Raw genomic sequence first — 12,162 nt, 5'->3', positions numbered from 1 at the left:
GGCTACGCTCATGCTCCCCCCCCCCCCCATGGATCTTCTCAATTTTAAATCCAGCACTTTGCTAATGATCAGTAAGGGTAACTTTCTCTCCCTGGCGGCCGCCCTAATCCTCTTACTTAGTTCCACACACATGGATCCACATTTCTCAGCCGCGGCGGCGAGACCACGCGACGCGCATCCTGCACGTGTGAACGGCCGCGCCGCTTCCTCCCCCCCCTCCCCGGGGTTTCGTCCACCAGCGAGCGAAGCCCGGGCCGTCCAGGAGAGGGCGCTGCGGCCCGCGGGAAGCCCCGAGCGCACCGAGCCGCCGAGGCAGAGGCGGGCACTTTGGAAGCGGCAGCGGGCCGTGCGGAGGGCGCTTCAGTCGGCGGCTCCTCTCTCGGCAGCCTCGCCGCTCTCCCCGCCTGTCGGCTCGGACGCCCTGCGCGGACCAGGCGGCTCTTGTCCTCCCTGGGAAGGAAGGGAGAGGAGAGACGGCTGAACGGAGGGGAAGGAACCAGCAGCGCGGTAAGAGGCGCACAAAAGGCGTCGGGGGAAGCGGGGAAAGGGTCCCTCCCCCCACAATCCGGGGGGGGGGGAGAGAGGCTGGAGGGGGGGTCGCCCCCAACCCCGCTGGGGCCCAGATCCACATTTCCCTGCTTTAATGCTCCCTCTGGGCGTCGAGGGCGTGCGAAGAACAGCGTCGGGGGGTGGGGGGCGCCGTCTGCTCTCCTGGAAGATTTTGGAGGGGGGTGTCTCTTGGTGGGTTTCCCTTTTTTTCCAAAGGGGTGGGGAGAGGGGGGAAAGCTGGTGCCACACCCACGCCCCCCCCGTCTATTTTCCGCCCTGGAGCTCCCGAGACCCGCGCCTTTGCTCCTTCTCTTTCTCCGCGTCCGCTGCTCGTGAAAAGCGTAACGTGTGAAATGGCCGCGCGTGTTTGTGAAAGATGGAAGGGGGCGCGGGTTCAGTAACAGGCGCTCCCGCCCGCCGCCGCCCTGTCCAGCCGAGACGTGCGCTGCTCGGCTTCCCTTCCCCTGTAACCTGAGCACTCGCTCACTTACCACACCTGTGATCTATCTTGTCAGCTGGTTTTGTTTTTATATATATATAAAAAACAACTAGGGAAGGATTGTAGTTGCTGGCTTTTTATTGCTTCCTGGAGTAGATAAATGTGCTCCTTGGAGGAAATCCCAGCTTCCTCCCCCGCCCCAAAGCTTTTATATCTTTCCACGATTAGGCTGTGCAGTCCTGATTCCACTTACCTGAGAGCAAGCCCCGTTGAATGCAAGAGGACCTCCTTCTGAGTAGACGTAGGACTGCAGCCTTTAAACTCTGGGGATTGCATTGCCTTTTAACAGCAGCTAATGCTCCAGATTCTTCTCAGAATCAGGGAAGGGGCAATAAAAGCTGCCCCAAAGATGTATACCTCTGTGTGTTCGTTCTCAGCTGAGGCAGTGTTGTGTAGTGGTTAGAGCAACAGACAGGGAGGTTAGGCTTTAAATCCCCACTGGGCCAGTGTGACCTTGAGCCAGCTGCTGTCTCTTGGCCTATTCTACCTTGCAGGGTTGTTGTTGTTGTTGTGTGTGTGTGTGTGTGTGGAGGGAGATACTGCCTGGAAGTCCTTCGAGAATATTTATTTACATTTATATAGAAATGTAATAGTAACTAACTAGCTATATTTCTACTTTTTCTGCCCTGCTCCTAATCGCAGGGAATGTCTTATTGTGCTGTGTACACACCATTCATTTCAAGCACTCACTTCCTAAGAATCATGAGAACTGTCTTTTGTTAAGGGTGCTGGGAATCATAGCTCTGTTGGGGGGTAAACTACAGTTCACAGAATTTTTGAGGGGGTGCACTTTAAATGTATGGTCGCTCTTAACACAATTAGCCACCATCCATTTTGACTAAGGTGCGTGACCCATTTTCAGCCCTTGGTGAGCTCTCCATCTCTCTGTCTGTTTATTAATCTGCATTAGTGTTTGTGAGTACAAAACTGAGAGCGGTTGCTTATTATCTACTTGCACTTAAGGGTGCTTTCGAACTGCTAGGTGGGCAGGAGCTGGGACCAAACGACGGGAGCTCACCCCGCCGCGGGGATTCGAACCGCCGACCATGCGATCGGCAAGTCCTAGGCGCTGAGGTTTTACCCACAGCGCCACCCATGGGTAATTATTGTTAAATATACTGTGTAGGGCGTCTTTTTACGATTGTGGTTTCTATCTGCTCTGTAGATATGTAATGACAGGCAGCTCCACCAACTTCAGCCTTGAACTTTATCACAGAACATCAGATATTAACACGTGGCAATGTTAGAAGCAGGAGCCTGATGTTTTGCCATGGGTGGAACTGATGGATTTGTAGCAGGGAGTCTTAACTCAAAAAGGTAGTGCCCTCCCCCAAAAAAGATGATGGAGTCAATGCAATATGCCAAATTGTTGCTCCTTGCAGGCTGCCGTTCAGTGTTTAGCACTCAGGCCAAAAGGTGAGTCATGCAAACATGTGACAAGATTTCGGTCACATTCTTGAGCCTGCTATAGTATGCGTGAATTTTCTGATTTAAAAATAAATGGAAAGTTAACTTTCTAAGTATTTCTGTTCTTTGCCGTTGAGCTAACACAAGCAAAAAGTTAAATACTGGGACCACAAGGTGACAATAATTAACTAGGTAGGCAAGGACCTCCCTTCAGTTCCTTGGTTTGTACCTAAAAGTTTGCAAAATGGTTTGCAGTGATAGCCAACTAATACATGCTTGGAGTAGACCTATTGGAAACCACTGTGCTTACTCTAATGTTGGATATCACTCTTTGTGCACCAGCAAGCACTTTCTAGTCGGGGCAGAACAAATGCAAAATAAAGGGACCAGTTTTGCTATGGACAATTCACACAATTGTTGGCTTTTGTTGCCGTTGTTGAATTGATGATTTTATCTATCTTTTTTGAGATGGGTCAGATGAATGTATCTTTACCGATGCTTCCACCTGTGACCTCCCACCTCAGCTTCTGTCTCTAGCACTTAAGGTGAAATGTTTCTGCTCTACTCAACAACTATGGTTCAGCCTGAGCATCACTGTAGCTTGCCTCCGAGGCTTAACTCAAGATTATGGGTAGGCAAACTAAGGCCCGGGGGCCGGATCCGGCCCAAACGCCTTCTAAATCCGGCCTGTGGACGTTCCGGGAATCAGCGTGTTTTTGCCTGAGTAGACTGTGTCCTTCTATTTAAAATGCATCTCTGGGTTATATGTGGGGCATAGGAATTCATTCATTATTTTTCTTCAAAATATAGCCCGGCCCCCCACAAGGTCTGAGGGACAGTGGACCGGCCCCCTGCTGAAAAAGTTTGCTGACCCCTGCTCTAGGTGGTTCTGTAAAAGGCAGTTTCCATTTCTTTCTGGTAGAAATGTTAGGGTGCTTCCTCCAGACTGTCACTGGGGGCGGGGGGCGGGGCTGAGCATGCTTGTTATTGCCAAACTACGTTCATGCAAACTGAGAAAGGTGCAAATCAGTGCATTGTGGGTGGAGCAGAGGCAGTCTGCACCGTGCTGGATTTGAGCACAGACCGCTTTTGCTTGGGCTGCACAAGTTGTCCTGATGTCTTGTCCACACCTAAACCCCAAAGCAGAATCTGTCAGTTGCTTCAGCTGTCTTGCAAAGGGATCTCTTTTCCCTCGACCCACGAGAACGGGACACTGCCAGTACTGACTTCCTGTTTTTGGCATGTGTTTCTACATCTTTAAAGTTTTGTTTTGCCGGGTTTAGTGTTGTATCTCTGTTTTTGTGGCATCGTTTTGTTGTGTTTGCGTTTCTTTCTTTTTGTACATTGCATAGAGATTTTCAAACAGGAATACAAGCGCATGCCACGGCTAGATACTTTGTAGCTTTTTATTTCCGATTACTTAAAATAGATGCTCGATTCCGTATTAAATGATGCCTTGGTTGAGTTAGCAATTGTACAGTGAACCCAGGGTCAGCCTTTGCTTTGGTATCGGGCTTGAGAATCAAAATTCCCACGTTTTCCTTGCTTGCTGTTGCTGGCAAAAGACCTCAGAGAAGTTACTTGATCTCCTTTTAAGAGGTGGAACGACTTTCTGGTTTCTCCAAGCTGAATGGAGACTTTTTGTAAAGCTCTTTCTCCAACTGTAGCAGAATCTCTCTTCTCAACCTGCCTGTGGCTGCCAGCCAGGAGGAAAATCATCCTGACACTTTTTGAACTGCAGCCCATTACAGGGAAGGGTCACACGCTCGACTCCATCTGAATCCTTCTGATCGGCAAGGGAATGAATGGTGCTAGCTCTCATCTCCTGGGTTTTGATTCCCTTAATATGGACATCCTGAATAGAACGTCTGTCTGGGCCAATTTCTTTACAGAGCTCAAACCTGGGCATGAAAACAATTTGCTTCTGGATTCCCCCGTCCCCCAAACCCCCTTCATTTCCTGAGAGCCTGCTTAGCATTCAGCAAAACGGAGCAATAAAGCGTTTTCTGGGCTGTACACCAGACCCTCAAAATGTCCCTATTTTCCAGGGACAGCCCCAGATTTACAGAAGCAGCTCCAGTTTCTGATTTGACCCTGGAATGTCCCACTTTTCCTTAGAATGCCCTTGTTTTCATCAGAGAAATAGTGAAGTGTATGGTAGGACATCCCTATTTTCATCAGATAAATGTTGGATGGTATGGAGTTATGCGACCCCTGAGCCAAGGAAATAAGTAACTTTACAATCTTTGGAAGACATTTGAAAGCAGCCCTATACAGTCATACCTCATGTTACGTTTGCTTCAGGTTGAGCCTTTTCAGGTTGCGTCCCACGGCGACCCGGAAGTACCAGAAAGGGTTACTTCCGGGTTTCGCCGCTTGCGCATTCGCAGACACGCAAAATGACGTTGCGCATGCGCAGAAGCAGCAAATCACAACCTACAGACACGGGTTGCATTCATTTCAGGTTGCAAATGGGTGTCCAGAATGGATCCCGTTTGCAACCAGAGGTACCACTGTGCAGTGGTGCCTTGGGTCTCAAACGGCTTAGTTGTCAAACAAATCGGCTCCTGAATACCGCAAACCTGGAAGTAAGTGTTCTGGTTTGTGAACGTTTTTCGGAAGCCAAACATCCAACACGGCTTCTGCTTGAGTGCAGGAAGCTCCTGCAGCCAATCAGAAGTTGTGCCTTGGTTTTTGAACAGTTTGGGGAGTCGAACGGACTCCCGGAACAGATTAAGTACGAGAACCAAGGTACCACTGTGTAGGGAGCTTTTTAAAAAAATGTTCAATGTTTTATTATGTTTTGATATATGTTGGAAGCCACCTAGTATGTATGTATGTATGTATGTATGTATGTATAAATAAATAAATAAATAAATAAATGGATGGAAGGAAGGATAGGATAGGATAGGATAGGATAGGATAGGATAGGATAGGATATCCCTATTTTCATTGGAGAAATGTTGGAAGGTATGTGTACACTACAAGGTAGGCAAAGAGGTTTCAATGTTCCTTCCACGAGTGTCTCATGAAATGTGGATGAACCATGTATTCCACCTTGAGCTCCTGGAAGAAAAGGGTGGGATATCAATGAAATAAAACAAAATAAACAAAAGTAAATAAATATCCGCTGAATTGTTGCTGATGACAAATTGCATCCCTTCTCCTGCCCAAATTCGCTTCTAAAACTGACACCCACGTCAGCCTTCTTGGTACCAACTGCACAGCAGCCAAACAGATAGAAAAGTACGATACTAGCTGGTATCTCTTCAGCCACCGGACATCGACGTCAGCACTAGAAAAATGAGCTGCTTCTTCTTAAGTTGCATCTACGGTGGCTTCAGGAAAAGCTAAGATCGGGAAATGTCACAAGTCTAAACAAAATGCACCCATTCTCTAGTGCAGCGTTGGATGCTGTGAGATAACAGTGCCTGCCTTATCGATACTTACACCTGGTCTGCTTGAAAAGTGCAGCATTTCTGGCACGGGTGCGATTGGCGCACCTATCGCTTTCACTTTGAGGAGAGGAAGTAGAGTTTTATCCCATCGTTTCTCAATAGCAGGCCAGAACAATGAGCGTTCCTGCTCTTGCAGTGTCCGTAACAACTCTATCCCTGTTTAGCTAATCAGATCAGAGGAAGCAGGGGGCAGTGCTTGTGGGCAGAATTGTACCTGTCCTCATCCTCTGCCTGTTGTTCAGCTCTCTCTGCTGATGCTCTCTTTACAAGGCACAGAAGAGTGACTACATAGACATAGCTTGTCTGCACACAGGCCTGGTTTATCTATGACAGTGGTTTTCAAGCAGTGTGCCGTGGCACCCTGAGGTGCCTTGAACGATGGCCAGGGGTACCGTAGGCAACACTGGCCTCTGTCCCTCTTTCCTTCCCTCCCTTCTCCAATGCCCTCTCGCATCTCTGCCTCCCCATGGCTTGCAGAACTGTTTGTTGCAGCCGCCCTGGCCACAAGCTCCGCAGGCGAATGATGCCTCTTTGGACTGGTCATTGGGTGCTGGTTGCCAGGAGCCAAGGTGACCTCGGAGCAAGCAAGCAAGTGGGTGAGGGAGCCCAGCCAGTCCACCAGCCCTTGCAGTTGGGAGTGGACAGACAAGACCCAGGCCCATGTGGGGTGGGGTGGGGTGGGGAGACAGATCAGAGATCAGAGGCAGCTGCAGCAGCTGCCCAGAGGAGAGGAGTTATAGGTTAAGTTGCTGGGCAGGGTACCCGTCACACCAGCCTGTGGTTTAGTATTATGTGTTAATCCAGAGTCTGTATGGAAGAGCCAGTTACTGTAGGAGTGCAGTCCCACTTGCCCCATTGAATTGAAAATTCCAGATTTGGTTGAAGGTGTAAGATGATTCTTGTGTCTTACTTGGTGTGATGTGGTCGCTGGGATACATCTGTTGATGGCTGGGTGGAGAGACCTCTGTGTGCAGAAACAGATCTGGCGGCTGGGTATATATGGTGCTGCTGGGTTTTTTTGCATCTGGATCTTGAAGCCTGTGTGTAGTAGGTCCATTCTTCTCCTGCTCACTGCTCGTTTTGCGAGGTATGGATCGCTGCCACAAGCCTGTGTGGCCTGCTTACTCACACATTCAGAATGGTTTCCTCGCCAATGGATCCTGCAGAGAAAACAATATACCTTTCAAACAATGAGGCAAATTCTCTTCCACAGGGCCCTGTGCATGCAAGCAATATACATTCCTATGCTGCCATCCCACTGGGTCCTGGGATTTCATTCTGCATTGCTCTCTCGTTTCTAAACGTATTTTGGCAGCTGTAAGAGCTGTCAAATCTTGTTTCTTTGTAATGGGAACCTGACGATTTGCACGGAGCTGAATTCTGCATTCCTATGGACCTGGGGATGCCTGCTCATTATGCTCCTAGCTGCAGGACTTTTGGAGGATGTGCAAAATAGATCAATGCGCCTTGAGAGCAAGTTGTGCTCCTGCTTCATTGGAAACATTTATGCGCTGGCCATTGGGAGGTGATGGTTTTCTGTGATGTGCTGAAAAGCGGGGATCAACTGTACATGTCTGAGCAACATGTGGATGGATAGCGGCAGAAGAAGCAGAGTTTTCTTACCTATATAGTACACAAACAGCCTCTCCAGTTACCCGAATGTAATGCAAAAGGGATCTTTTATGCATTCATGTTCCTCTATCAGTACAGCACCGAGTGACATGTGATTTGTACTAAACAGCATGCAAATTTGTTTTATGGTCACTGGCTATAAACGGCACTTTTGTTCATGATATTTTCTAAGAGACATCTCTTTTCTTTCTCCCTTTTGGAAATGGGTGTGTGCTTTCTGTGTGTAGAGTGTGGGGGAAATACATAGTATGGATTGCAATTAGTTTTATGTGTTTTTAGAGACCTGTTCCATTAAAAAAAACCCCACCCCTTTGACTTAGAAAGTGTGTTTTCTATTAAAATTCAGGCGCCTTATCGCATCTAAACAGCTTGCTTGAAAGGGAATACAGACACTCTGCTATAAGGAGAAGGGAAGATGTTAGGGAGAAGAGGAGGGTTTTGATTTGACCAAGCTATGCAGGTAGAACAACTCGCCCTTTCCCCATCAGACAGTGAAAAGCATTAAAAATGGTTTCAAAGAGGAGCTATTCATTTGTGAGCGAAGTCTTTTTGACCTAAGCCATTTCTGAACTGTTACCAGTGCAGCTGGAAATGCAAAGGGATGTTAATTTTACAGGACATTCAAATTGGCTAATTATATTAGCCCAAGCCATCAGGAACACTCTGTAGGGTGGGTGGGGAAGATTGTAGTACAAAAGGGAGAATTCAAGTACCCATTTTTAGGATTTTTAGAAATATGCCTAGCACCAGAGGGCAGCTGCTACGCACTCTACCGGAAATAAACACAGTAAACTGGTTCGTTTCTGCCCAAAGGGAATTGGTTAGGATTTGCTTCGGATGGGTACAGATGTCTTGCCTCAACCTCTTAACCGGGGTTAAAAGGTTTTGAGAGGGCTGTGTGATAGTGTGTTCCCTCCCCCAAGTGACTTACCTCTTACACAAAATGCCCCCTCCCTCCTTGACGCCATCTTGGCTATGGTTAAGACTATCCATAGTTCTCACCTTAGCCAGAATGTGCAAACCATGGTTAGCAGGGAGTCACTGGGGAATGGAAGTAGGGAATTCTGGGACAGGTGTGATGGCCGTTCCCTGTTCTTGCCACTATTTTGTGACATTTCGGGTTGGTTCATTGGATTTCGAGGTATTTTTTCCCCTCCCCACAGGCTCCTGCTTCCTTTGCCTTGAAGGAACTGAATGCTATTGCACTTCTTCCATCATCATCATCATTTATTGCATTTATACCCTACTTTTGTCTCCAAGGTGCATTGTTCGCCTCCTTCCATTTAACCCCCACCACAACCCTGTGAGGTAGGTTAGGCTGAGAGACAGGGGCGGGTCCAGATTGTTGTTCTTTTGGGGGGTGGGCTGAGTAAAGCCCCCTAACAAGAGTTTCCTGGTGCTCTCTGGAGCATGGGTAGGCAAACTACGGCCTGGGGGCTGGATCCGGCCCAATTGCCTTCTAAATCTGGCCCGCGGACGGTTCGGGAATCAGCATGTTTTTACATGAGTAGAATGTGTGCTTTTACAGTGTTACCTCGGGTTAAGAACTTAATTCATTCTGGAGGTCTGTTCTTAACCTGAAACTCTTCTTAACCTGAGGTACCACTTTAGCTAATGGGGCCTCCCGCTGCCGTCGTGCCACCCCCGTGCAATTTCTGTTCTCATCCTGAAGCAAAGTTCTTAACCCGAGGTACTATTTCTGGGTTAACGGAGTCTGTAACCTGAAGGGTCTGTAACCTGAGGTACCACTGTATTTAAAATGCATCTCTGGGTTATTTGTGGGACATGGAATTTGTTCATAATTTTTTTCAAAATATAGTCCAGCCCCCCACAAGGTCTGAGTGACAGTGGACCGGCCCCCTACTGAAAAAGTTTGCTGACCCCTGCTCTGGAGTATAGCATTCAATATAATGAGAAGGCTAGAGCTAAAGCGATGATGGTTTTATCGTCAACTTATTGACTACCTGCCAAATCTGCCCTGAAGTGAGCGAGGCATGAGAGAGTAGCGTGCTTCTCATGGCTGCAGCAGCACATCAGAGCAATTTGTTGACAGATGACCTTCTAGGTTCTTGATTTAAATTCTTGATTTCTGTTGCCAAACAGAAGCCAGCTCTGTAAGGATACGCCTGCCAAAGTGAGGGATCCATAATCATTAGGAGAACCTCCTGCTGCTTTGATGAGATGGCTGTTTTGCTCTAACATTGGTCTTCTGTGCTTCACTTTTGATCAGCGGTGCCTTCTGTTAGTAACGCCCTTGAGATGTTGGACTACAACTCCCATCATCCAGTGTTAGAAACGCAGATGTATAAGCTAGGCGCCAAATGGCTCTTCAAACCAAGGTTACAGTTGGCAAAATAAAGTGTCTAGTTGCCATTTTTTTGGCAAGATGGCTCCAAAGCCTTATTTTGACTGACCATGATTCTCAGTTAAACATCTGGCTAGTTCAGATGACAACCTTGAGCTCATTTAAGAACTTTGAGAACTTAAAGAAGAAAAGTCATTTGATCCAGGGACAGTCCAAATATTTATATACAGTCATACCTTGGAAGTAGAACGGTATCTGTTCCGGCAGTGGCATAGCGTGGGTTGTCAGCACCCGGGGCAAGGCAAGTAATTTGCGCCCCCTAACCCGGGGCAAGGCAAGTAATTTGCGCCCCCCCCCCCCGCTGCACTGTCCCTCCCCCAGATAGTGCCTCACTCTCTCTCCGCACCGCACCGCATGCCTGGCACCCTCCCCTCCACAGTGGGCGGCGACCCGGCGGCTCAGATCGGATTTGCACAGCCAGCACTGCAGTGAGAGAGAGTGAGTGAGCCAGGTAGGGGCAGAGAGCTGCGAGTGCGAGCGCCCCCTCCCAGATGTTGCGCCCGGTGCGCCCGGCCCCACTGCACCCCCCACACTATGCCACTGCGTTCCGGAAGTCCATTCGACTTCCAGAACATTCAGAAACCAAGGTGTCACTTCTGATTGGCCGCAGGAAGCTCCTGCAGTCAACCGAAAGCCATGGAAGCCCCATCAGACATTTGGGTTCCAAAACACTTTCGCAAATCGGAACACTCACTTCCGGAGTTGCGGTGTTTGGTAGCCAAATGTCCAAGTACGAAGGTGTGTGGGATCCAAGGTACAACTGTATTGGCCCATTCCATGGGTAGGCAAACTAAGGCCCGGGGGGATCAGTGTGTTTTTATATGAGTAGAATGTGTCCTTTTACTTAAAATGCATCTCTGGGTTATTTGTGGGGCATATAGTCCAGCCCCCCACAAGGTCTGAGGGACAGTGGACCCGGCCCCCTGCTGAAAAAGTTTGCTGAGCCCTGGCCTACTCCTACCCCTTTTTCTTAATGGTAACACGGACCATTCACAACTTGGGAATATTCTTCACAACTGTGAGCAGGGCAGTGTGGTGAGGACAAGCTGCAACAATTAACTATGACGTTGTTCACTGCTCTTGCTTAGGCTGCACAGGAAAAGCATTTCACACACACCCCACCCAGAAATTCACTCTGATTGTGTGGATGAAATATAACTGATAGAATTCTACAGGATGTGGTATTAGTGTATGAAAACTGGCAAGACCCAATGATCACCAGGCATCTTCACTTGATCACAAGTGGCCGATAAGTGCAAAATGCGCCTGGCGCCTGGCTAATTTCGAACTCTGCTCACCACTGGTCATGCTGGTTGGAGCTGATGGGATGACAGCCTGGCATCCAGAGATCTCCATGTTTTCGCAGTTGGACCTGTTCCAGTTTCTGTGACTGACCCAAGGTCACCCAGTGAGCTTCATGGCTGAGTGGAGATTTGAACCCTGATCTCTTAGGGTCCTCTAGTCCAACACTCTAACCACTACATAACATTGGTTTGCTAGAGTCCTTCTGCTATGGGGCAGCTGTATAAATTAGGTAGGTAAATGAATATGGAGAAAGCAAAATATCACTTAGAGAAGGATCTGAAATATCTTCATTGAAGCTTGAAATTGTTTTCTTCTGGATTGTTTTATTTGATGTTTCAATGTGTTGTAAACTACTTTGAGATTTTTTATTTAAAATGGTATAGATTGAAATGAACAACAGCAATAGCAGCAGCAGCAACAACAGTTAGGGGACAGGGAGAAATGGTGCCTAGACATTCTGTTGTGGCAGGTGTGGAGGACTCTCTGGTCCTGAATGGAGTAACTGTGCCCCTGAAGGACCAGGTGCGCAGCCTGGGAGTCATTTTGGACTCACAGCTGTCCATGGAGGTACAGGTCAATTCTGTGTCCAGGGCAGCTGTTTACCAGCTCCATATGGTGCGCAGGCTGAGACCCTACCTGCCCGCGGACTGTCTCATCAGAGTGGTGCATGCTCTTGTTATCTCTCGCTTGGATTACTGCAATGTGCTCTACGTGGGGCTACCTTTGAAGGTGACCCAGAAACTACAACTAATCCAGAATGCGGCAGCCAGACTGGTGACGGGGAGCAGCCTCCAAGACCACATAACACCGGCCCTGAAAGACCTACATTGGCTCCTATTACGTTTCCGAGTACAATTCAAAGTGTTGGTGCTGACCTTTAAAGCCCTAAACAGCCTCGGTCCAGTATGCCTGAAGGAGCGTCTCCACCCCTATCGTTCTACCCAGAC

At 48.4% G+C, this 12,162-nt stretch overlaps 1 protein-coding gene across 5 annotated transcripts in view; it reads left to right on the top strand.

Moving 5' to 3' along the window:
* EPS8 (EGFR pathway substrate 8, signaling adaptor) overlaps nt 1-12,162 on the top strand; it is a 148,898-nt gene continuing 136,736 nt past the window's right edge. For 3 of the 5 annotated variants that reach the window (XR_014502608.1, XR_014502609.1, XM_083401969.1), the window contains exon 1: nt 1-507. The gene's annotated coding sequence lies outside the window, so the exon portion shown is untranslated. The remainder of the gene's footprint in view (nt 508-12,162) is intronic. The other 2 variants (XR_014502610.1, XM_083401967.1) reach the window with 1 other exon arrangement.

This window comes from Podarcis tiliguerta, assembly GCF_965153285.1.
Source record: "Podarcis tiliguerta genome assembly, chromosome: 10".
Classification (NCBI taxonomy): domain Eukaryota; kingdom Metazoa; phylum Chordata; class Lepidosauria; order Squamata; family Lacertidae; genus Podarcis; species Podarcis tiliguerta.
Note: the sequence above shows the minus strand (reverse complement) of the source record. Positions and strands in the feature narration are given on the sequence as shown.